Below are 24,944 nucleotides of genomic sequence, written 5' to 3'. Positions count from 1 at the left end.
CTTCTTTCTTATAATTGTAAACCTTAAGATTAGCACTGCTGTTTAGAATAAGCTACATTTGAGTCAACAAGTCTTTCTAAACTTAATTTTCATCACTGAAGGTTACTCTTTTTGTTTGTTCTAGCTTTCATTCAGACATTTTAAAATGTTCTTGCAGATTTAGGTCCAATTTGTCACAGAGGTCCTGGCCTAATTATGGCTGTTGAAACACTACAACTATTGAAAACATCCTTCAAAGGGACATGTTTTTCACTAAACTCAGCAGAAATCTCCCCATTACGTGCAGGGTCACTGAGCTGGGTCTCAAGCCCACCACCACTCAAGCAAAACTATTCCCTTTGACACTTCTGCTTGCAGCTCCACCCTCACATCTGCACCAAGTCTGGCTGTGCCAGAGCTGGCCATGAGGAAGGACCTGACAGGGTTCCAGTGCCAGCCTGGGTGGATTTCCAGGTTTCACCAGCCAGGAAGCCTCACACATATAAATATAGCAAGGTAAAGATTTTGACCAACATTTGGAACTTACTTTTTAGCCCTTGAGTTTGGGTGTTTCTACCCTTGGTTTAGAATGGACATGGTGATGCTTTCCAGCTCCAGCAGGGCATTGCTGACCGAGGCACTGGCTGGAGAAATAGGACAGCAGACAGCACAGCCATATCCCCCCTGGCACCCAAGGGACACAGGCACACCTTCTCCATTTGTACTGCCCCACAATCTGTTTTACACTGCTCTGGAGAAGCAAAATCTCCCCTCTTTGAGGCATGTTTTCTGTTTTCTATGCACACTAACATGTGCATGTGCTCTTATAATAGAGATTTATTACAGAAACGTGGCAAGCTTTGACAGCAAAAGGTAACTGTAGAAAGAAAAAGTACAAATTATAGAAGACTTTCAAAAGCACACAATATGAAGAAGGACACTGCTGAATCAATGGCTGGAAATACAGAAATACAGATATTTTATTTAAGCAATGTGGTATTTAATGTCATAAACTGAAGAGAAATCCAACTGCAGAATAAATAAGATATAGCAAGTGGATTAAGGACATAGGTTTATGCACATAGCACACTTCTAAGTAGGAAAGATGTATCTATGTATATTTCAATCTGGATGCATGCGTAGAAAGTTTATTTTTTTTTTCACCCAAGGGTATAGTTCTGAAATGCTCTTAATGAATCATTTATAGCAAATTGGTCATAAAAAACATACTTGAGGTCCAGCCTCAAGTAAAGAGTGTTTTTCTCAAGACTTGAAATGCTGTGTGGCAGCCATGCCTGGCCAGAACAGAAGCATCCTTTTCTTTCTGTTTAATGAATTGGGCTGTCCTGCTCTTTATGCAGAGCAAGTACAGCCAGTCTGAGGCACATTTAACTAAAACCATCCCGGCAGTTATTTGCCTCAGATGAAAGAAAGTCAGGCCAGCCTTCAACATCTTACTGGGGTTGTGGCTGCATATCCTTTTTCAGTTCCCCAAAAGTTATGTTCTCATTAAAATGTCACCTTACAATAATTCTCTAATGTACTGGCTTCTGCCTTTATTAGCTGTTGAACTAAAGCTACTAATGGAGAAACAGATTACCTTGAATTTACGATGGGCTAATTCCATTCCTTCTAGCCACAAAGATAAATCACCCTTTGTTTACAACTGAAAGAAAGTAATTTTCTAGCAGAATGAAGAATAGATGGGAAAATACAGTTTTAACTCTTGGCTCAGATTTTGAGGCCCAGAAGCAACAATGTGGTCAACACATAAAACATAAAATCAAGCTCTGGTAAACACCAATGAACAGCGCTTTCAAATTGCACTTATTTTAGTCAGTTGAATATCCCACCATTTACATATGAAAATGGAATTTGAACCATGAGGGGTTCTCTGCCATAAGGATATTTTTAAAGGAAAAGTGAAATCCAAATCAAACAAACAAAAAAACTTAGGAGAGATAGTAGTAGATATTATTGTGAAGTCAGGGACAACTAAAAGTTACCAGATCACCAAGTCACAAAGAAAATTTCCACCGATCATCTTTGGGACAAATAGTAATTCTGTTATTGCTATTTTTTTATCCTGCCTGAAAGCACATATAGAAAAGGGCAATGAATACGAATGTTATGCAGCATCTCCTACTGAGTTAGTATAGCACAGGAAAAGGTCCCACCTTCATAGGTATAGGAAGGAAGCAGAGATTTATTATCATGTTTTAGAGAGATAATGATGAACCCAGATTTGTAAGAATAAGCAACAAGATTGTATGTGAAGAAAAAATTCTGAAAATACATTTAGAAAATTTTCCTAAAGGCTTTTTTTTCTACCTGTTAAAAAAAACTGTAATTCTGTAGAAAGTAGATGAAATATATGTTAAAATGATCAGGTTCTAGAGTAAAAGAGTTTTATTTCTTCTGCAAATTAGTTTCTATATGTATACAAATCTAATTACCTATACCTTTCTTTTTTTTGTTTGTTTTCCAGTAAGACTGATTTATCTGTTCTGTTTTTACCAACTGGTAAAAAAGTAGATACCAAGTCAAAAAAAAAAAAAAAGTAAAAGTTAAAGTTAAAGTTAAAGTTAAAAAAAAAAATAAAAGGGAATCTGTTGGGACAGAATTTCCCCGAGGGACAAAATGAAATGAAACATTTTAGCTCATCAGGTAAATACCATGTCAGCCTCACATAAGGGACAGTATTTTCGTTTGACTGGTTCAAAGAAAGCAATCATCAAAACCTGTTAATGGTCCTTTTGCTTTCCAAGTAAAAGAATGCTGTAGTTGAGGTATAGATTTAACTATTAAGGTGGAAAACCTTTTATTCACTTTGTCTGCATAAAAAAAAGTAAACCAGAAATGAATGCTTTTAATATTTTCTCCTGTTTTTTCATCTCATGTTCTGTTTGGGTTATGACCTGGACTACTAGATTCTTACACTGGACTTACCGCCTTGTGTAAGACATCAGAAGAATAAGTGAATACACTGATTAAAGCTGTGGCTAATGAAAGACACGATCTCATTTAGAATACCCACAGAAATTAGTTGATTTTAAAAACATCTTGCAACCACCTTCCTCTTAGCTTCAATAACCTAAGAATCCCATTCTTACTCTGGAGGAGATGCCAAATGTTTTCCTGCTTACTACATTCAGAAACAGATTTAGCTTTGCCCAGAAAGCAAAGTTTATCAGAGAGATATTTGGTTTATGTCTCAACTGATATGTGGTGCAAACTCTCTTTGTCCAAACTGCAAAACAACTGGTATCTGCGTTTTATTTGATAAACTCTCCCTGGAGGGGTCTTTCAGGAATCTACAGCTGAGACACTGTGAAAATATCTTCCTTTCTTCAACCATTTGGTTGTTTCACTTATTTAAAGCCTAACTCCTTCTGGGTATTTTACTCTTCAAACGTACAGTGAGATCTTCCCTTGTACATGGTTTAAGGAGATAATCACTGTTGTCAGCTGTGCCATTTTTATTTGTATCACAGATAATTTGTGTTTTTTCCTGAAGTTCCTAAACTCTTTTGCTGAAGCAATTAAATAAGAGTTTGAGGGAGGCAAGTTCTTAGCTCTTGTGCTTAGAGGAAGAAATTTTTAAGAACTTGAACATTAAGACAGAGGACCCAATACTTCTAAAATAATAAGATTTTAAATCCTTTCATGACTTCTTAGTACTCACTATTATAAAAAAGGCTGCAACACTAAATATAAATTATAATAAAAATGTTTGCTAAAAATGATCCTTCATTAGCAAACAATAAAGCAATTGATTCAACAATGAAATTTAATCAAAAACTAATAACCCATGTGCCCACATAAATGTCTTATTTCTCTGGCTTCAATTTTCCTCCCATGAGAAAATCTTGGCTGTCATTGCCTTGCATGTCTTTATGCTGACAGTTGTATAGGTCTGTCTTTGTAAATGATTATAGTAGTCCTCATCCATCAGTCACTATACCACTTTCATTTAACAAAGCTGATTTATCCTAATATGCATTAAACATGCTCTAAAGGTGTTTCCCAATCTCCTCTCACACAGATTTTTACCTGCCCTGCCAAGCGACCAGTTCCAGACTGTTACACCTAATGGCAGCTGTAGCTTGGTCAAGCATTATGTGTCCAAGTGCCACTCAGAGTGAACCCAAAACTCCCTCCTTCAGCCCTCTCACACAGGCTTTCTCAGTGATTTTGAAGCTTTAATTTCCTCCAGCCCATAACGAAGGAGTCTCTAGGAGCACTTAAAATTGTTGGGCAGGCTGCAAAGGGCACCCATCTGATTTCTGAAAGTTTTCTTTCACCAGGAGATACTCTCCTTCTTCCCTTCTGAGGAATCTTCAGCTGCCTAATCAGGGCAACTTGAACTTGAACTTGTGCTTGCCACTTAGAAACACGTCTTTCATCTGCCAGGATCTAGCCTTGTAGTCCAAACACCTTTTCCAGTGACAACACAAAGGTTTTTCTGAAGATTTCAGCTCATGCTGCATTGGGATATCACAAATCTGTATGTTAAACCTGCTTCTAACTTAAAGCTTCCACTATAGGAGAAGTCTTCTTCCTGAAGGAAAAAGATGAATCATTACAAACAGTTTCAAATAACTTAGTGATACAACACACACAATAGAAGCAGCAGAAAGCAGGGACAAGAACATTATTAAGATCGTGACAAAAGGAAAAATTGGAATGAAGACTTTAAAAATGCTAACGAACTTTAAAAGAAATGTAAATTTTGCAAAATGCATGGGGGTTTTGAACTTGATGTTTAAGGAACTTACTACTGATCCTCTCCTGGGTTCATTTGTTCCAGCATCCTGATACTGTGGCACAAAGGATTATGCAACAAGATAAGAAAACAACTTTAAAGCACAGAGCAATTATTCAATGGCAAACAGAGAGAAGCGCTTAGGCAGCTGTATTTATCCAGCCATAAGGCTGAGCACAGATGTGCTCCCCACCCCTAACAAAGTACCCGGAGTGCTTTGGCCGGCCCAGCAGGCACGAGCAGGGAGGGGCAGGCTGGCCTCTGCAGCTCCACAGAGCAGGTCTTCCTTGTCACAGGGTTATCCATGTGCACCTGCTCCTGATGGCACTGTCCATTTTTACCTGGTGAGCTGATCATTCACAACCAGCAGCCCCAACAAGCACAATCAGTGTCCTAAATTTTTTCCATTACTTTTTCATACCTTTCCACGCTGATGTTTTTCCTCTTGAATACACCGGCTACTTCTGATCTTATCACAACAATCCTACTTCTTCCAGTAATTTTGTCTTTTTTATCTCCATACAGACTTTCTCACCTCTCTTTCAGATTTGTCTGTGGGGAGGTTATGCAGCTGTGCTGCATCAGAACTAAGTCTTGGGTCCAAACACATGATCAGAGAGAGACCCTGGGTGGAAGGAGAGAGCTTACAACTGGGTCCACAGAGAGGGGATTGGTTAGAAACAACCATAATAAATTCCTAAGCACATCAATATAAATTCCTATCATCATAATGTATCCACACACACACCAAAAAAAAATTTCCTCTGAGTTATAAATATCTTACTCCTGTAAGCTAGCTAGTTAAAAAGGATTTTACAAGGCAAGCAACCTATGGCTAGGACAAGCCACCTGATTTTTCACACTGAAGCAGTATATCAAACTCTCATCCAGCATCTCTAGGCACTCATAATTCCTAACCTACTTAGAGCTTTAGGGGCACAACATCTGGAAGACCAGACTTAAAATGGCAGAAAAGCATTGAAGGTCATGCAGGATAATTTACCTAAGCTTTGAGTATTTGATAGATGAGAGGGCTGTTAGTCGTTGGAAATGTTAGGAAGCATTATGAGAACAAGTGAGAAACAGAAATTTATAGGTTCATAAATTTTAATGCCAGAAGAATCATCTAATCTGACCTGCGTACCATAGGCAATGAAATTCCACCAAGTAATTGCCACGTGAAGCTCATCAATTTGGGGTTAAAGCAGCACTTATCTCCTCATAGTAGCAATTATCATAGAGCATGAGGTAACTACTTTTTAAGAGCGAGAGAAAGAAGGCAAGGAAATTTTCTAGTGCAATTCTATCCACCCCCTTTTTCTCTACATGCCTGGTGGAAGTTTTCAGAAAGCTGTACTGCAGTAAGATTACAGAGAATAAATGAGAAGTACCTATGGAGTTTGCACATGACATTGCACTTCTTGAGTATCTAGAAACTACAGAGAAGAGGGTAATAAATTATTTTTATGCAGCAAACAAGAAACGGGGAGTTAAAATAAGCACAAAGAAAACTAAAGGTGACACAAAGCATTTACACACAAGAAAAAATACTCTTGCTAAATGGAATGTAATAAAGCTGCAGCATACATTTACTTTCAATAGCTTTTCACATTAGAAAATGATGATCATGAAAAAAATTATAACAATAACCTAGGATACATGGAGTTTCCTTCTGTAAGAAAGTTATAGAAAACAACAAAAGCACGTCCTTTGCAGAAAATATTATAGGCTGGGGAAGTAGTCAGGTCTCTGTGACCTATGCCAGAGCAGGAACAGTGGACAAAATAACAGCAGAAGCTGAGCATAAAAGAAAGGAAGTCAGTACATAAACAGGGAAGCTAAGGAAATCTTATTTCACATGGATTTGTCTCGCAAGTGGCCAAGTAGCACCTCACACCTGCTCACCTCAAGAACAAGAGCTTCTCCACACACTGTGACTCCCACTGTATGACACACAGTCTCTCCAGGGTCCCATAGCTGCCCCACAGTGCTCCCAGGACTGCTTTGTTCCCCATGCTCCCACAGGACAGTGCCCCCACCTACCCATACACCCCTTCCCCATCCGCCTCTCGCTGCCTGGGCAAGAGACAACACAAGCAAGAGAGAGGGCCACAGTCACACCAACTGCCCATGCTGGTCCCTGGGGAGATGCTGATAACCAGAGCTGAGGCATGACCAAATCCTCTGGGTTTTTCACTCAGAAGCAGAATCAATGAAGTCAGTGTTCTCTAATCAGGCCCTGATTGCTACAAAATTTTTAAGACTTCACAGTCTTTGAGGCCTCTGCCTAAATTGATTAAAAATGGACAAAGAGGGAGGAGGAGGAGAACAGTGAGATAATGCAATCTTATTCAGATTATTTCTCAAGAAACTAAGCTAAAAAAAATAAAACATGTAATGTATTCATTAGGGGAAAACAGAGAAGAAAAAACATATCATCATCATAGGACTAAGTCCTGATATGGAGGCTTAATATTCTTGCAAATAAAGTACAAAAGTCCCTTTTAACTGAGTCATCAGGATGCCAACTGTCTAATCAGAATAATTAGGGGATCTTAGTAGTATTCATTATTTTTGTTTTAATTCTATGTGGGAGGTTGAAAATCAAATCTACACATTTTGGTCAGAAAGAAGGTCTTTGTGGATGTCTCATGGAGGAGGAACACACCTAGGTGTTTCATGAGAAGAACAATATACAATTACCAGTACAAAGGATGACACAAAGTGTACCCATCTAGCAAGTGAAAGAATATCTAAGTTAAGGCTTGAAAATAATAAATGTATAAATGGATTAATTAAATAAATGCAATGGCAAAAGCAACTTCTATCAGAACTAAATGATTATTAGACAAACATGCATGTCATTTTTATTTCAAGTTCCTTATTTCCTTTAACTATAAATACCATAGAATCTCTTAGCATACTTACATGAATAAGTGTTTAGGTAGATAACACTTCTATAAATATATCAACTGTTTCTATAAATGCAAGTGCATCCTGATGAAGAATAATTATTTTTCTATTTTCTCCGAGCCTTCAGCAATAGATACTTGAATAAATGTGAGAGAGTATCATTCTAATAAATGGCTGTAGGATATGCAGCCAGAGAGATGTAAAGGAGACAGATCATGAATTATTTATCATTGTCACTGCTACCGCTTGTTTGCAAAAAAATAATGCTTGAGTGTCACCTGGGACATGGGACACTGGTCCTCCTAACTTGGTGGAATTTGATGCTACTGGTAGAAGGACCAGGACCTATCTCAGTGATAAACTGCTGACGAGCCTTCCAGTGATCATCTGTCTGAGTGTAAAAGGACATCCAACCTGCCTATGGGGCTGTTTTCAGAGCACTATTTTATACCTTAAGTTCTTCTAGAACCAGATTTTGGGTAACCGCTGCTTTCTTCACAAGGGAACAATAGGGAACTTCTCCCCATCCAGTCCTCCCTGTTTTTCAGTGTCGCAACAGGAGTGAAAACTCCCATCCACCCAATGCTGAACTCACAGCTTTAGTTTTATAACTTGCACTCCAGTTGTTCACTCTCACTTTCTGCTACATTCAGTGGAGAGAAGCACTTTAGTGGTTGCTTGACTCATTTTAGGCATCAACTTTAAATTTGAAACAATAAGTTTAAAATAAATACATCTCTCAGGATTGATTCTTGTTGGTTGTTTCCTGTTGTTTGGGTTTTTTTCCCCCTTGGAGGGGGTACAGGTTGTACTTACAGGACTTAATTACTCTAATTTTGGGCATTGAATTTAAGGTTGAAATCAGTTTTGTCCGAATAGTACCAATGTGCTCTGAACTGAGGTACATAAACTTTTGATTGCACTCAGAGTTGTGTAGAAGGGAAAGGCACATTTTGTAGATGCATTTATTGCACTGAGCTACAGCAGTGTGGAAGCTGTCCTGGTCCAGGCAGAAGGAAGAGGCGATCTGAGGATATACAATATGCCAGCGGCTGCAGGTATGGTAGGCATAATTCCAATTACACCTGACACCAAAGCTGATGCCTTGATGGAATAACTACTGAAGGCTGCAGGAAGCTGCCAAGATTCATACATATGCACCAGAAACCCTAATGAAATATAGGAGAGCAGCAGCAGACTTCAGTCCAAGTCATTGGGTTACAATGACAATTTTTTGTGTCTTCCAGTGTAGAAAAAATAATTAATCCTGCCCATTAATTATTGTCTTAAAAACTAATAGCTATAGTGTTCTTGTTTTTTATACCTTACTTCTAAAGTTGCTTTGCATTATACATGTGTAGACACAAAAGTCTACTACTGAATTTTCTGTTGAGATTCCCACCAGCTAAAAGGCATTAGGGTTATCAGTGATAGAGAGAAAGCAGGCTGCAGTGGGGACAGAAGCAGCTTGGAAGAACTGAAAGACCTTCACACTGCTTGTGAAGAAATGTGTATCACCTTGAGAAGCAGCTCATTTTTGAGCTGAAGGGAACAGCTCGAAGTCAAAAAGTTGTGCAAGACAGCTGGAAAGTCTGCTATTATTTCCCCTCGCTGTACTTGTCCTAAATAGAGTACATGGTTTCTTAGCCCTGCATTTCAGACCGGTAAGCTCGTTTTCCTGGGAGGTGCGAGTTTGCCTGGTAGACTGGCAGCTTCAAAGGAGGTCCTTCAGGGGTGCTGCTGAAGATAAGGCGCTGGTGGAGTCCCAGTTGTCTCCCATGTGGAAGCACCCAGCCCCCACCTAGCAGCACCAGCAGAGCCTCTGGTCTGCTGCCGTGAGGTGCCAGGTCAGAGGGCAATCAGGCCAGGAGGAGAGAGCATGCCATGGGCAGGGTGGCAGGGAGTGTGAGGACAGCTGAGGTCATCACAGTAAACTCACTACCTCCACCGCACAGAGCCACTAGGAGAGGAGCAGCACTCAGTTTATGTTCATGGCCTTGTATTTTCCTGCAGTTAACTGCGAAAATTCAGGTTCTGTTTTGCTAGCTACTGCACATATATATGAATGCAAAGATGGCCGTGGGTGGAAGACCTTAAGTCATATCTGCATATCAAACAAAGATGTGAATTCTGAGGTCAAGATAAGTATGTTTCCCTTACTGATCCTTTCTATTCATGGTTCTGGCTTTGTGCTTAATTTTCGTGACAGGAGCAAGGGGTGGGTGCAGCAGATTATGCGTGTGTTTCCTTTTGGGGGGATAAGGTGGCTGACAGATAACAATTCTCTGATTTCTTAATTCTATTCACCAGCCTCCTCCCTCCCACAGTGTTCCTGCAAAAACGCCCTTTATTTCTTTTTTTACCACTAGATGGTAGTAGCAGGTAGAGACTTGCTTTTTTTATTTTTTTTTCCCCTCTCTTTCTCACTGCCTTTTGTTTACTCTCTGTGATTAGTTTTAGGACTCCGGTTCTAGTAAAAGGTTTATTGTTTTCTCTGAATGATCAAATGATTACGCAGATACTAAAGATTTGAAATGTTTTCAAAATAACCATTTTCTTCCTTTTCTACACGCCCGCTCCCCACACACCCTTGCTGAATGCAGTGTGGGCGCAGATTGCCGGCAGCAACCATTATGGTCAGAAACAAGCCTCACGTGCCTACAAAATCCCTCTGAAGATTTTCCTATGTACTATTAATTACACCCAGCATTTTCAGTAGTTGCTTCTTTATGGGTAGTAAGGGGCACGAGCAGCTGTTCTGTGGCCTCTGAAGCAGCCCTGGACTCTCCTTCAATCTGCCTTGCCTTTCTTTCCCCACTTCCTCGGCTTGGGTGGGAAGAAGCATTCCCAGCCCTGGCAGGTCTGCAGAGGGATGCCTGCCATATGGCTGGAACAGGACAGAGCCAGGCAAGGGGGCAGCTATGTTTCCTGACATTGTCAGCCTTGGAAAATTTTTAGGAGAGGAGTAACTTCCCCATGGCTCCAAATCATCTGTTTTGATTTTTATATAGGACACATTTTTGCTCTTCAGATGCAGCCAACAATTATTAAGACATTGTCTTAAATTAGTGCAAGCTGTGCCAAACCCTCTCTAACAGTTCATCAGTGTGTTCTGTATCAAAGATGTTTTGCACCACCATATTAGAAAGGAGAGAAAATACAGTCAGTGCAGCTGTCATTTGATCACATCAAGTATTATCCTTGGCTACTGATAAAGTAACACAAAAGCATCATTTAGCAAGTGTTTGATGACTAAAGTATGGATTTTAAGACAGCATTTCCTCTATAGAAATTTATTATAAATGGATGAGTACAAATTAAGGACCACACATAACCAAGTACTGTGTATACCCTCCCTGTCCCTCAGGTACATGCTCTTACACAGTTTACTGCATTTATGTGACCTCAAGGAGGACCCTTATGTTAAAGGACAGGTCAATTTACTGAGAGCTATATTTACTTTTTAAATGGAAGGCAGCAAACTGCAATAATGATAACTGAAGGAAGAGCCATCCTTTCATTGAGTGAGAAATAAGCCTTTTGTAATTTTCTCAATAAGCCTGTCTCACAAACATCTATTTCTACACAGATAAAAGTGTCTATTTAGCAGACTGTTCAAGACTATGTTCTGAAGGGAATTTTCATCCTTTTTACATAAAACACAAACCAAAATAACACCCAAGCAAAACAGAACAGAAAACATATATTCCTACATCTATCAGTATTAGTCTGATAAAAGCTGGATTAAAGCTCCCATTTTCCCTATGGCTACCTTTGCTTTTGTAAGGTAATAGAGACATACACCTTTCCTCTTTCGTACTGGCTGCTTTCTGCCTCTTCTCCCTTTCTGCCACAGCAGAGGAACACTTGAAAAAATAATTAAAACTAAGAGGCAGATCCTCAGGTGCTGAAAATCAAAATTGCTCCAGTGAACTCGAGTTATGCAAATTTTTATTAGCTGCAAAATTGGCCCCACTGGATTTTAATTGCACTTCAACATCTGATGTACCTTTTGATAGCAAAAGTAGGCAGTCCTAAGCAACCCTTTAATTTTCACTGGAGGAAGGTTTAACGTTCAGTAAAGCATTTTTCAACTAGAATTTCTCCTTTCAATTCATAAGTACATGCATACTCTGCTCTGTAACTTCAATACTTCATATTCATTTCCAGGTACCTGGTCCAATTATAAAATGTTCATAGAAATGACTACATTAATAAAGAAAACCTCTATCACAAGAGAAATGTGTTCTTATAGTTAAAACATTTGTGCTGGCATCAGGCATTTTGGACCACCTTACTGCACTCCCACAGGCCTTTTGTTGCAACAAGCCACCTAGAAATTGCACCTCCAGCCTGACCACGGGCACTTAGCAACGTCCTCAAACTGAGAACATTGTAGCCCTGCTCTCCAGTGTGCTCTGTGCTCACATGAGATATTTGCTTCTGTTCATGAAAAGCAGGGTGGAACCCCAGCAATGACAGCTCAAAAAACTTAGCTGGGTAAATACCTAAAGTTAGGTGTGGCTACTACTATTCACAAATATTTTAAGCCAACACTGCAGCCCCACTCTTTCCCTGCCCGGTGGCACTCAGCAGCAGCCACTCCTCCCCTTCTCATGTCCCTGCACAAGCAGTCAGGATATGCCTGATGAAGAGAACTGATGGACAGGTTTGAGCTAAAACTGATGGTGAAAAAAAACAAGGATTCCTACCACCCAGCCTCATTGTGTCCTAAGTACCACATGGGCACATATTTGTCGTACCATGCAAGCACATGGAATAGATCATAGACAGAACCCAGAGGATGAGAGATGTGGTGAGGTCTGCCTCTTTATGGACCCCCATGGTTTTTTTCTCACTCAAAACAGGGAGATCTTATCCATACTGCTTACTGGGATGAGTCTCCTGAGCCATGGACAGACACAGTGTTAGATGGTGCTGGCAAAAGTGAGCTGGGGTAGCCTAGCCTGAGCCTGTTCAGTCTATTAGTGCAGACAGAGCACTGTGAGAGAGGGAGAAGTATCTCCTAATGGTGCATCAGTGCCAGGTTCATGAGATGGAGACAGGAATACCTAATTTAACTAAAAATATGCTGTCTTGTCTAATTAGCTTTGTGCAGCCTCTAACACCATCAGGGCACCATTGGACAAAAAAATAAAACAACCACAAAAAAGCAAAACATTCTGCGACATCTCCCAAATGGCTCTGAGGCTTTTCTTTGAGCCAAGATACTGTGTTTTAACTCAGTTCAGTAGAAACCCGGTTTCATAACAACCCTGTGTTTTACAACTGGGTTTGTAGTTTTAGCCTCATCTGTCCCTGTGGTGGTGAACTCCCAGCTTGGACTCCCTCTGTATGGATGCAGCACTCGCTCTGCTCTCACCACCAGCCCCACAGCTGCAATGAGCCTGCTGTCTTACCAGCCCAGGACAGGATGACACTACAGGCAATTCAACCTCCAAACCCCACCGGGCACCCTCACATTGCAGACACCTGCAGATTTTGTGCTCAGCTAGCAAAAGATCTCATGTTAAATTGTTTCTGAATCCATGTTTTTCAGAATATTTTGTTCCATGGTGCATGTTGATATTTTCACTTCTTGTCCCAAAGTAGATGGAATTTCCACTTTTTTTCAGCCCTTGCTGCAGCTTCTGGCTCCTGCTGTAATAAAAGCAAACCAATTACAATAAAATAAAAATAGCATTTAACAGACCATTCCATAGATGCCTTGTACAACAGTCACAGTATTTTAAAATAAAGCTTTATTTTTTCCAGAGCACAGAATATTTCATCACATAAAATGTCTAGTTCCAGTTAGGTATGTTACATTTTGTGTGTGCTATGTATTTCTTCTTTGCTTGACTCATGGCAGGACTTCCAATGTGTAACATACAGTACATTCTACTCTCAGCTACTCTGGTGCAACCACATTGATTTCTGGGACTGTGCTGAGCTCTGAATTCCGTTCCCACAATGGCATGTTTGCACACTCTGCAGTCAGACTTGCTCTCTGTTACACTCCTTTGGGACACAATTTCAAGAATGAGTCAAGAGGCTTAAAAAGTGCAGTCGTGGCTGTTGTTCAACAATAGCTTGCTCCTGACAATAGTAATAATTAATCTGGGCTTTTCACTCTCATTGACATTGTGATCACTTCTGAGTTTTCTTTTGTTGTTTTTGGGTTTTTTTCTTTGCGAGTGACAGAACTACAGAAAGCAAAGAACATTTTTAAAATCAATTTCAGGAAAGGTTATTATACCATGCTGTGTTATTGCACAGAGTGCTTTAAAGTTGGTGCCTAGGCTATGTCTTGGGATCATGTTGCTGTGCTGTTTGTTTGCTAATGATTCTGCAATATAGAAAGCACTGCCTAAAGGATAAAGGAGACAAAGAATGAGTGTGTTCTTGAGAGCAAAACTCTTCATTTCGCATGGCATATGAGAAGGTGTACCTCCTAAGAGGCTAGGCTGGCTATAGCTTTGTAACTCACAGAATTGTCCCATCTATAAGTTAGAGAGTAAGGCCATCCTATGTTGTGTATCAGCAGTGGAAGCAGATACCCCAGTTGAAGAACCAGACTATTCTGAAACTACTAGTGAAACCTTGTCCCAATTGCAAACAAATAGTGGTTGCTCTGGTGCACAAGTTGATGTCTCTCCACTGCTGGAAGAGGATAAACCACAGGAGCACAGGTAAGTGTATAATCAATTTGGTACTGGCCAATGAACTGCTGGAAGTTTGCAATAAGATCTTATTGTGGGGGATCATGCTGGATGGGATAAGGAACATAACTTACAGTCAGTGAACTTAAACTTTTCGGTTGTCATGTGTTACAGTATCCCTACAGGTATGGCCAGGATTTTCCCTGAGGAAGGAGGAGCCAAAAATGTCAGAGGAAAAAGATATTTCACCTTGTGTCTACAAGGCAGGTGGTCTTCATTGATACCCATGTGGGAGGCAAAGGCAAAACACATAATGCCAGGGTATTGAGGAAGCCTGGCATTTATAGGCTGGGACAAATAGGAACTAATTTTCATCTTGACATTTTTGTTATCAATTAGGTATTAGTGCCAATAGCTATTCTGGAGGACTGACTTTGGCTTTATATGCCTTAGAACAAGAAGTTTAGATTAAATACAAAGCAGTTTCCATAATAGTGTGGAGAGCACATTTACTGGGTTAAATGGAGTATGCATTTACATAGCAGACATTAACTAAAAGAGCATTTGGATACCACTGTGACAAATATCATCCAGACTGTAGCACTCTGCAATAGAACTGCAGGGGTAAATTTAAGTACTTTTATAAGAAAGTATCATGGGAGAATAACAGGGTTTTTCAACTGGTCACACACCCATAAAACTGTGGGGAGAGCAACTCAGAAAAGTATGCCATACATTATTGGTTAAGTGGAATGGGAGTCCTAATACATTCATTAAAATAAGAAAAAAATAGTTATTCCATATGTCCTGTTAAATAATATATTCCTGGGTTATTTTGTGAAGACTTTGCAAAGATATCTGAACTGCATGAATGCTATGAAGGCACAGGGAAAGAGCTGTTATTATCACAGGATGGGTAGGGAGGTCTGCTCCTAGTATTTGAGGAATAAAGTATATATTCTGAATTTCAAGTCTCAGCCTTGCCTTTTGTCTTGATCTTTAGATGTAGAGGGGACTGTCATAATCAATTTCATTCAGCATCTGTGTCTGAGAGTTGTATGAGGCATCCCATGTGAAGTCTAGATGATTTGTATGCTTTGAAACTTGGTTTTACATTCCCATACTCTTTATTTTATTCATTTATTTAATGATAGCTTCAAACTCATTACTGTGGAGAGGAACACACATCATCAAGAGTGGATAAGACCTACAAGTAAGGAAATAAAAGGATCTGAAAAATATCCATATGCCAGTAATGGGCATTATACTCTCTTTCCTACCTGTTACTGCCTGTGGAAAAATTATTGTGGAGAAAGGAAAGGACTTCTTGTTTTAAGATATTCAGATGAATCTGTTTGCACTTAGCTCAGTAGATCATCCGGAGTTGATGACTGAGGCATTATTTCAGGAATTACCTTCTGTGATCAGGAAAAAGGAAACTAATCCTAAATGAATAATGGGGGAATTGATAGTGGCAGAATGTCCCTTACACACTGCACCCTTCTCTAGACTTCTCAGTTTTTCTGCTGGCACAGGTTTTCCTTAGTGGATGCATAATGACTTATGCCTCATTTTTTCTTTCGGATCTTGACCGTTCCCAGAATATTTAAATCAGAACATTTTAAGCCTAATATTAGCCAAGCAAGGAACACCAGACCTCTGGAACTCCCTCCCAGGGAGCGGTCAAAATGAGGAAGACTGGCTAAAGCTACTGCCTGAACAATTTGGCACTTATCATCATTGCACATTATTTTAGTTGACATGCTCTTAAAACCTGGCCAGTGCTTTTACAGCAAAGGGATAAACCCTAGCAACAACTGATGTACCTACTCACTGAAATCAATTATATAAAGAATCCTGCTCAGGCTATGAAAATAATTCTATAATCATTGTAAAGATTGCAAAAGTCTGCTTAGGAAACAGTCAGGATTGAATGTTAAGGGTTTATTTTCTCTCTCTGCCTGTCATTTTGAACATATGAGATCAGAAGCATGTAGATGGAAGTAGAAGACAGAAAATTAATTTTGAAGAGTCACTTTATATTCTCTGCTTTTAACTGAAACTAAGAACACTCCAGAAGTATTCTGTTTCTTGTAGCAGTATTGGACAAAGCCCAGAAAATTTTTCCCAAATACATTTGTATTTACACTATATGGACTTAAAGGTAGTAATAAATAGGATAGATGGTCTTGATGAACTGTGGATGTATTTCAAGTGCATGTATTCCCCTGTCTGGGTCCTATTGTCATTCCCAGACCTGCCCCTATGCAAATCTTCCATTTTTTTAAAGTCATCTATTCTATCAGCTTTTTTATTATGTCTGAGTCTCATTGATTGCAGCTGATCCATGGTATCTCTACTCAGAACCTGGGATTCCTCCTTGAGATCGTCTCCGTGTCTGTGTTAAATTACATTTTTGAAAAGTGGAGTGGGGGGAGAAAAAGCCTATGTGCTGTGAGTGCTGAGTAGGGCACGTTGCAAAAACACAAACTGAATTCTATGCTCACACTAGGGCATTTGTATTTCACAGGCTTGAACTTCACACAGTGCTTCACTGCAATTCTGGTGTACTTTCCTGGATAAATTCTTCACGTGTCAGTAAGTTATCTTTAAACTGTCCTTACCAGGGATAAGCTATGTCTAGTTTGTGGTTCAAATGGTGAATAGCGTTTTCTCTCCGAAACCATCCTGAAGTAAAAGAATTGAAAAACACTAGTGGATAGAATAAAAAAAGGAACAGAATGTAAATTCAGGAAGTCTCAAAAATAGCAGTGCTGACCTGTTTGCACCAAGGCCAGGTACATGCTGACCATGAAGAACAAAATCTTCCTGATGATCTTTAGTAGTAACACCTGGAAAAAGTAGCTGATTGTGGATGCACCTAGTTGCAGTCATGTCCAGAAAGAGGAGGAGAAGTAAGGCATCTTTATGAACCTGAACACAGAGATAGCCCATTTTGCTGTCAACCAAAGCTGCTCATCCAGAGACAATGCTCAACCACTGCTACCGAGGGGCCCCATCTTGCTCAGAGAGATATCCTCACTAGCTCCAATTATCATCAAATCTGACCTGCTGGATTATCAGTGAACCTTTTTATTTCTTGCATGAAACTGGCAATAGAAATTTTAATGATTATCAAGATTATTTGCAGTGCAAGAAAGACACAAATATTATCAGGTAAACAGAGTACAATTGAGATTATCAGGAAAACAGAATAAAACAGCAATTGATGTGGTTAAGCTCTTGAAAGTTCCTGATTTGCTTAACTAATAAATGATTTGCAAAAAGAAAAAATTTAGCAAGGGAAGCTACAGGTAAAAGCTGAGACTTAGAAAGCTGAAAAATGAAGCAAAGGGTGTTTCCATCATGAGATACCAATGGTAGCCAAGGAAAATAGAATGCGGTGATGTAGGAAATGTCCACAGCACAAGAAGAGATCACAGAAGACCATGTAAGAAAATTTTCAGTGCAGGAAAGGGTAGAGAGGCCACAGCACAGGGAGGTCAGGCCTGCATACATGAAAGCTGATAAATGGTAATTCAGTTTAAGGGTTGTACACCACGTGTTTGATTAACTGAGACATGAAGTGAAGCAAGGAGAAAAAGCAAGGTCAAAGGTGTAAGAGATCTTGGGGCATGTCTCAGACTATCTTTTATTGTCTTTTGATGTGAGAGAACAGTGGATCATGATTGCCTTTAGGAAGGAGGGAGGTTGAGAACTGAGAATAGAAAGTCTTACTGAATTAAGACTTCCATGAAGGAACCAGAGAGAACAGACCAAGGAAAGCAGGCAATGTTTTAAATTCTTTGCTAGAAGCTCCAGAAGGAGGTGGTCATATGACACAAAAGGGTTTTAGTTTGATAATGTCACATTGGAAGCCTGTAGGACTAGAACTTAAATCTCTTAATGGTAGGTGGATATCATAACCACAAAACCATTCATTTTCTGCTATATTCCAGTTTCATCACCACAAACTACCATGAAAAATTCAGGAAGCACTTTGACACTGGTCTCATTAATAAGACATATAATCAAGGAGATGTTTAAATAATGATGTAGAAAAGGCAGAAGAACTCAATAAATATCTAATTTCATAAGAAGTCAAAGAAGCACTTCCCAGCCCATCCCTAGTAAAGTAGGATGTTTAACTGAGTGCCTCTGAGGTGTGGACATTAGAGAACAAATGGGTTAGGTTAATTTTTAATAAATATCAAATTACTAAGGAAATTCAGGAAGACCAAACAGTGCTAATGTTAAGTCAATGTTCAAAAAAGGATAGTGCATTGGCTGATAAGGCATTCAGCGTGGAGTCAGCCTGTGCCCAATAAGAGAAAAACTGGTAAAAGATTGAATCCATAGCAAGAGATATGGAAATAATTTCAAGATGTTAAAACAGTCTGGTCAAATTAATCTCGTTTTTTTGTCCTGCAAATTTGTTTGATAAAGGATGTGTAGCAGAGGTTTTTAAGGTATTTGCCTTAGAATCACATGACAATCTGATTAAACAAGTAGTTCTGAGAGCTAACAAAACCTGGCTTTCTAGGGAATTGTGTCTCTCTTTGTTAATTGACTGTTCAACAGTATTACACTTGGATTTTCTGTTTACTCTGCATATATCAACACAGGGCTATTATTTCTTGCTGCAGGGTATTTCAAAATGACAAACATTCTGTCATCTGTAACTACAGAAAGTACCCAATGGATTCAGAAATTATTGAGAGTGATATTTGAACTCTAGTAATATTTTCCTGCACATATCTACTTTTATGAAACATATTTATCTTTAGGATATTTTTCTTTCTGCAAATGTGCTTAAAAATGACAAACCTCAAAAAACATTGGGACAGATGAAAGCAAAAATAGGCACCTTGCTTCCACTGGAAAAAGAGTATCATGAGCACTGCAAAATCCTTATCAACAACAGTTGGAAACTATATGACACATTTCAGGAATCAGTGATCAGTGAAAAATCATAAACTAATAACAGTATTTCAAAAGAAACCTCTCAGATGTGAGTGTTAGAAAATAGCCAACTATTCTACATGTTGAAAAAACAGTAACAAGCATAGGAAATCATGGAAGACTTCTGTGAGGTGGACCATTAAAAATACATTTTAAGAAAACCAAGTTCAAGCTCCAAAGGCTTGGAACAAGAAAGCAATCTGTAGCATGGAACTGAGAGGTGTACCCTAGAAAGCAAGTAACTTCAGGAAGGGTTTAGAGATGACTGTGAAGAAGGGAAGGAGGCTTATTCTATTATGGGTAATGCTAGAAGAAAAGTGTTTTACATCTACACAAGGAAGGACCAACAAGCTTTTAAACCAGACACAGCTAACAGGCTCCAGCACACGGCTGTAAGTATGTTTATACTGGGCTCCCTAAGTGCTTGTCTTAGGAAAGAAGAATCTTTGGAAGTCAGCAAAGGCCCCTGAAATCCAAAATTTTTAACTTTCTCCTAGCAATATTGTGCAAGGCTCTGTTCTTTGACATGAATTGCCATGCTCTAGCCATGGCCATACTATTTGGCTGTTTTAACTGCAGGGCAGCATAGCCACATCCAACCTCTCTCTTAGGCAAGGTCTCCGTTGTAGGAGGTAGCTAAACCCTGAATGCCTGAACCGCATCAGGAATTGCTCCAGCCTTTTAACTGCAGGCATCTGGGGCCATGTCTTTGCATTTTGTTTTTCGCTCAGTGACTCAGAAATCACCGTGGTGAGCTCTGTGCAGAGCGCTGTGTACAGAGAGTTCTGTACAGTAATTTACCCTCCTAAAAAGGCTGTACCCATAATGCAAACACCTGTCACAGTTTTTTCCTTGAGAAGTGAGTCAGACACTATGGAACAGGGTTCTCCTAAGCCTTTGATTACGTATCTTGTGGCATGCCCTGCAGTCCATGGCTCCCATGCTGACTGTATGTCTTCGGGTGACGTTATGATGTGTATCCCATATCGCTGCCCTACGCCCAGAAATTAATTTTTGTGCCTTTCTATGCCTTTAAACTGAGCCTGAGAGGGGGAAGGAAAAACTGAGCAAAACGTTTTCAAAGCAGTTTGCAGCTTGTTCAAGGTCACACAGAGATAGCAACTTTCAGCTGAAGCAGGGGAGCGAGGAAGCGCCCGGCTTGCGGCTGCCCAGGTCAGTTTTTGGCCAGTTGTTCAGTTTCTTTTTCTCCAGAGAGAGACTGAGAGTTGAATTTTTTTCCTTCCCTGGAATTTCGGATTTCCTCCCTTTTCTGCTGGACTGCTTCAATATCAGAGCACATCAGGAGGACTTTCCACTGGGCACAGAGGGCCTGGCCCTGGGCCAAGCCCCAGCTCCGAGGAGACCAAAGAGAGGACTCTGAAACTTTCCCAGGTTTTTTTCTCCACAGCGAGAGATTTTATTATTTAGCATTATTATCCTTTTCCCATGTGTTTGTTAAATAAATAGTTTTTATCTCTTTCACTTTCCTTCGAGGAAAATTTATTTTTCCCGAACCTGGTGGAGGAGGAGTGGTGACCTGCCTTCTCTCAGCGGATATATTTCTAAATTTGGCCAAACCAGAACACTGTATCAATCAATGAACCACTTGTGGCATCCCCACTCCCACTCTCCATGCCCATGCAGGGGGCATTCTACAATGAAAGCCAGACTGTGCTGAGACTTCACCCCAAACTCTCATAGGACACAAAATTTAGAAGGTTTAGCCCAGACAGGCAAAGTTTAGCTCAAAGCATCCTAATTTCAGAGTGCTTTATTGAGAAACGTGGGGCTTTCCCCATTTTTGCTATCTACTAAGTCTAAGAAAAATGTCACATTGCAATTTCTGAGATAGACAGAGAATTAATGCATAACATGACATGCTACATATTCCTCATCATGGCAGAAATCTCTCTGCATTTCTGTATCATGCAGGAAGAAGTACTTTCTGGAACCTAGAATTCATTCAATCAATCTTTCACAGATCTTATTTCCAGTCCTCAAATAAGTATTAAATTCTATCCACCTTTTTGTGCTTGCATCTTCATAGCTAATGGAATCCTGAGACATCATCTAATCAATATTCACTTATTTAATATATTCACAGGAGTAGAGTGCCATAAAAAATGGAAGATTTTTGCTTTTATCCATTTAATATAATTTACTATCTGTGTATAATGTATGTTATTAAAGCACTATAATCTTAAATCTGATTATTCAGCAGGCCAATGAAAGGCATATCTACATTCAGGAGCTACATCTCTGACAATTTCAATTTTTCAGCTGTTTTCATTGCAATGTGAGTGCTGTTCAGATGAAGATTGAATAAAAGGGCTTTTTCACCTTCTCATCTTATTTCCATCTAGAAAATATTTTAACAAGTTTTTCTTTAAAAATACTATCTCATATTTGAGAATGAGTATATCACACTTCAGCTGAAAAAGTAAAACTTTGGAAAACAACATTTGATGAACAGCTGGATATCATCCTTTACATGGCTAAATAAATAATTCTGGCATAGAATTTTAGCAAATGTTAGCATATCTGTCACCTTTCATTTATCCTATGATCACCAGTCACACTATCAGCCAATTTTATGGCCCACTAATCCTTCAGCATAAAATGAAATTATAGTATCCATTATTAGGCATCTGATAATATGAATGGGTTTATGGGAATTACTGTCAAAATATCTGTTAGAATTGATAGCAATGGGTAAAATTTTCTGCCTTTCTGATGTTCCACACCTTCTTTGAAATCAGAAAAAATCCTCTATATAATTTTAGGACCCAGAATTTGCTTGTATTCTGTTTATGCATGGTGCTACTGTTGTGACTTTTCCAAACCCTGACAGTCACTAAAATCACCAGAACACTAAGTCACTAATGTATTCCAGATCAGTGAGGTTTATTGAAAACAAAATATTGTTATATAAAAACCCATCAGATTTCCTCCTTTTATGCCAAATATGACATGAGGAAGTCTTATTATCCTATTTATCCTATAGATAAGGTTTCACATTCATCTCACCTCTTTTATTAACAGGAGTTGGAAAATTCACTAGTAACTTTAGTTTCTTAGCTCATTACAGAGGCTTTTGGATAAAACTTAACACAAGCACAATTCACTGGAATACAATGACACAGCCACTGTTATTTGCTAACGTATTAAAACAGAATGCTACATCTGTGCATAACTCCAGTTTGTAGCACATGTCAAAATATGTTTTTTGAGCCATTTGATTCCCAAGCTCAGCATCTCTGCTACTTTATTCAAATCTTTTTAGCTTCTAGAATCAACAGTGCTAAGAAGCATTATTGCTTATGCTTTGTAAGTGTACTACACATTCATAGTAATGTTTTATATGACATTCTCAACAATATATCTGAAGTTAATAGGAGTTTCCTGACTGACAGAAATGGTCTTTGAGTTCAGCTCTTAACCAATAAAAAAATTCTTGCAACCATCATTCTGAAATTTCTGATGTCTTCCCTCACTTTTTATCAGTAGAAACAAGTCCCAGATCAATAAAAAATGCCAGGAACATTCTAGTCAGTTCCTTATAATTTTTCAGTCACTGCTGTAACATACACCACTGAGAACAGTTTTACCAGCCAAGAATGTTGCATACTTGAACTGCATTTCAATTGTGGTTTAGGTTACAAATATATTAATAATTTATTGAATTAATGTCCAATTTATGGTAAATTGGGTGCCTTGTAGAATAAGGGCAGAAGTGCACAGCCAGAGGAAGCAAAGGGTCAACACAATCACAAACTAGGCAGTGTTAATAATGAAAAATAAAAAACTACATGTTAGAGAAATAACAGGATCCTTAACTTAATTTCATATTCTAATGTTGCAGGATTTTCCCTTCCTGACATCTTTGAATTCAAACAATGAATATGAAGGAAATGCAAAGTATTTGCAAGATGTGTGATGACATATCCCTAAAGACTTTTATTATTTTACCAAATAATTTTCTTACCAGATTGTTCTATTTGTGAATTCCTGGCTTTGACAGATGTATACAGCAGACTTCTGGGTGATTTGGAGCCATGGTTCCACCGAATTTAATGAGCTCTGCTCATGTACCCAGAGGGTTTGCCCTCCTGCTTTAAGTGGGGTTGGCATATAAATGAGCGGCCACTTCTTAAAGACCTTTGGATGCTGAACAAAAAATTCTGCTTTTGAAAATCTGTAAGCAACTGTGGTACTGACAGAGAAGTTTATTTACTGGTGAGGAGGTGAAAAAAGAGTACAGTGGAGGACAGCAACATAAGAGTGAAAAAAAATTACAGGCCTTTATAGGAAAGATTTAAAACTTTAAAAAGACCAGGACAGATCCAGAAGGAGATAATTCCTGTTCTTGGCTAACTTAGCTGGACTGGGACAACTTTGGAGGTTTTCCAAGGTGCAGTTGACTCAAAATAGAACTGGGATGCTTAGGACTAAATTGCCTCTCTTAAATATTAGTCACAGTGGTCTGGTAACAAACACTGGTTCCCGTTGACCTCACCCCTTGACCAATAGCAAGGTCAGTATAATTTTTTATGGCTTACAAACATCATCAGATCAAGAACAAAAGTCCAGTTCTACTCAAATCTGATGTGAAAAGCCTCTTCCTTTCATGTAGGTAAGCCTTCTCTAACTGTCCAAACAAAACTAATGCCAAGAGTACATGCTGGTGACACCTCAAAGAGCAGTAATCAGAGAAAAGTCCTGGCAGGAAGGAAGGAAGGAAGGAAGGAAGGAAGGAAGGAATTCGGAAGGAAGGAATTCGGAAGGAAGGAATTCGGAAGGAATTCGGAAGGAATTCGGAAGGAAGGAAGGAATTCGGAAGGAATTCGGAAGGAATTCGGAAGGAAGGAAGGAAGGAATTCGGAAGGAAGGAATTCGGAAGGAAGGAAGGAAGGAAGGAAGGAAGGAAGGAAGGAAGGAAGGAAGGAAGGAAGGAAGGAAGGAAGGAAGGAAGGAATTCGGAAGGAAGGAAGGAAGGAATTCGGAAGGAAGGAATTCGGAAGGAAGGAAGGAAGGAATTCGGAAGGAAGGAAGGAAGGAAGGAAGAGAAGGAAGGAAGGAAGGAAGGAAGGAAGGAAGGAAGGAAGGAAGGAAGGAAGGAAGGAAGGAAGGAAGGAAGGAATCGGAAGGAAGGAAGGAAGGAAGGAAGGAAGGAAGGAAGGAAGGAAGGAAGGAAGGAAGGAAGGAAGGAAGGAAGGAAGGAAGGAAGGAAGGAAGGAAGGAAGGAAGGAAGGAGGAAGGAGGAGGGAGGGAGGGAGGGAGGGAGGGAGGGAGGGAGGGACATGGACTAAACCCCCATTTTAGATGAGTGAGAACTACTCATCTAAGCAAGTATTTGCAGAATCAGTGTGATCAGGAGCTAAAGTTTTATTTCTAACTTCTTCAAGTACAAATGGATCACCTGAATTTACTAAATCAGAAAACCTTCACATGCATATATGCAGTTTCGGGATCTTAACTGGGTATCTTTTGGGTTTTTTTTTTCATGATATCAAATAATTAATTGAACAAATTGTGAAGTTAAAATATAATCTGGCTTATGTATGTTTGTTTATTTTTCTAAGTAAGGCCAGGATTTTAAAATTTTATATAGACATTATATCTGCTAGGACAGTTTATTTTTTTAATTCATATGCTGTGTTTGC

At 39.3% G+C, this 24,944-nt stretch overlaps 1 long non-coding RNA gene across 1 annotated transcript; it reads right to left on the bottom strand.

Annotated features, from left to right (window-relative positions):
• Positions 1 to 798: 798 nt before the first annotated feature.
• LOC104689918 lies at positions 799 to 23,354 on the bottom strand. The gene is made up of 3 exons (XR_751886.4): positions 23,267 to 23,354; positions 13,078 to 13,318; positions 799 to 4,799 (listed from the first exon to the last, which is right to left on the bottom strand). It is a non-coding gene; the product is annotated as an uncharacterized LOC104689918 (long non-coding RNA).
• Positions 23,355 to 24,944: the final 1,590 nt, after the last annotated feature.

This window comes from Corvus cornix, chromosome 1 (assembly GCF_000738735.6).
Source record: "Corvus cornix cornix isolate S_Up_H32 chromosome 1, ASM73873v5, whole genome shotgun sequence".
Classification (NCBI taxonomy): Eukaryota; Metazoa; Chordata; class Aves; order Passeriformes; family Corvidae; genus Corvus; species Corvus cornix.
This window is presented reverse-complemented; position numbering and strand designations above follow the sequence as displayed.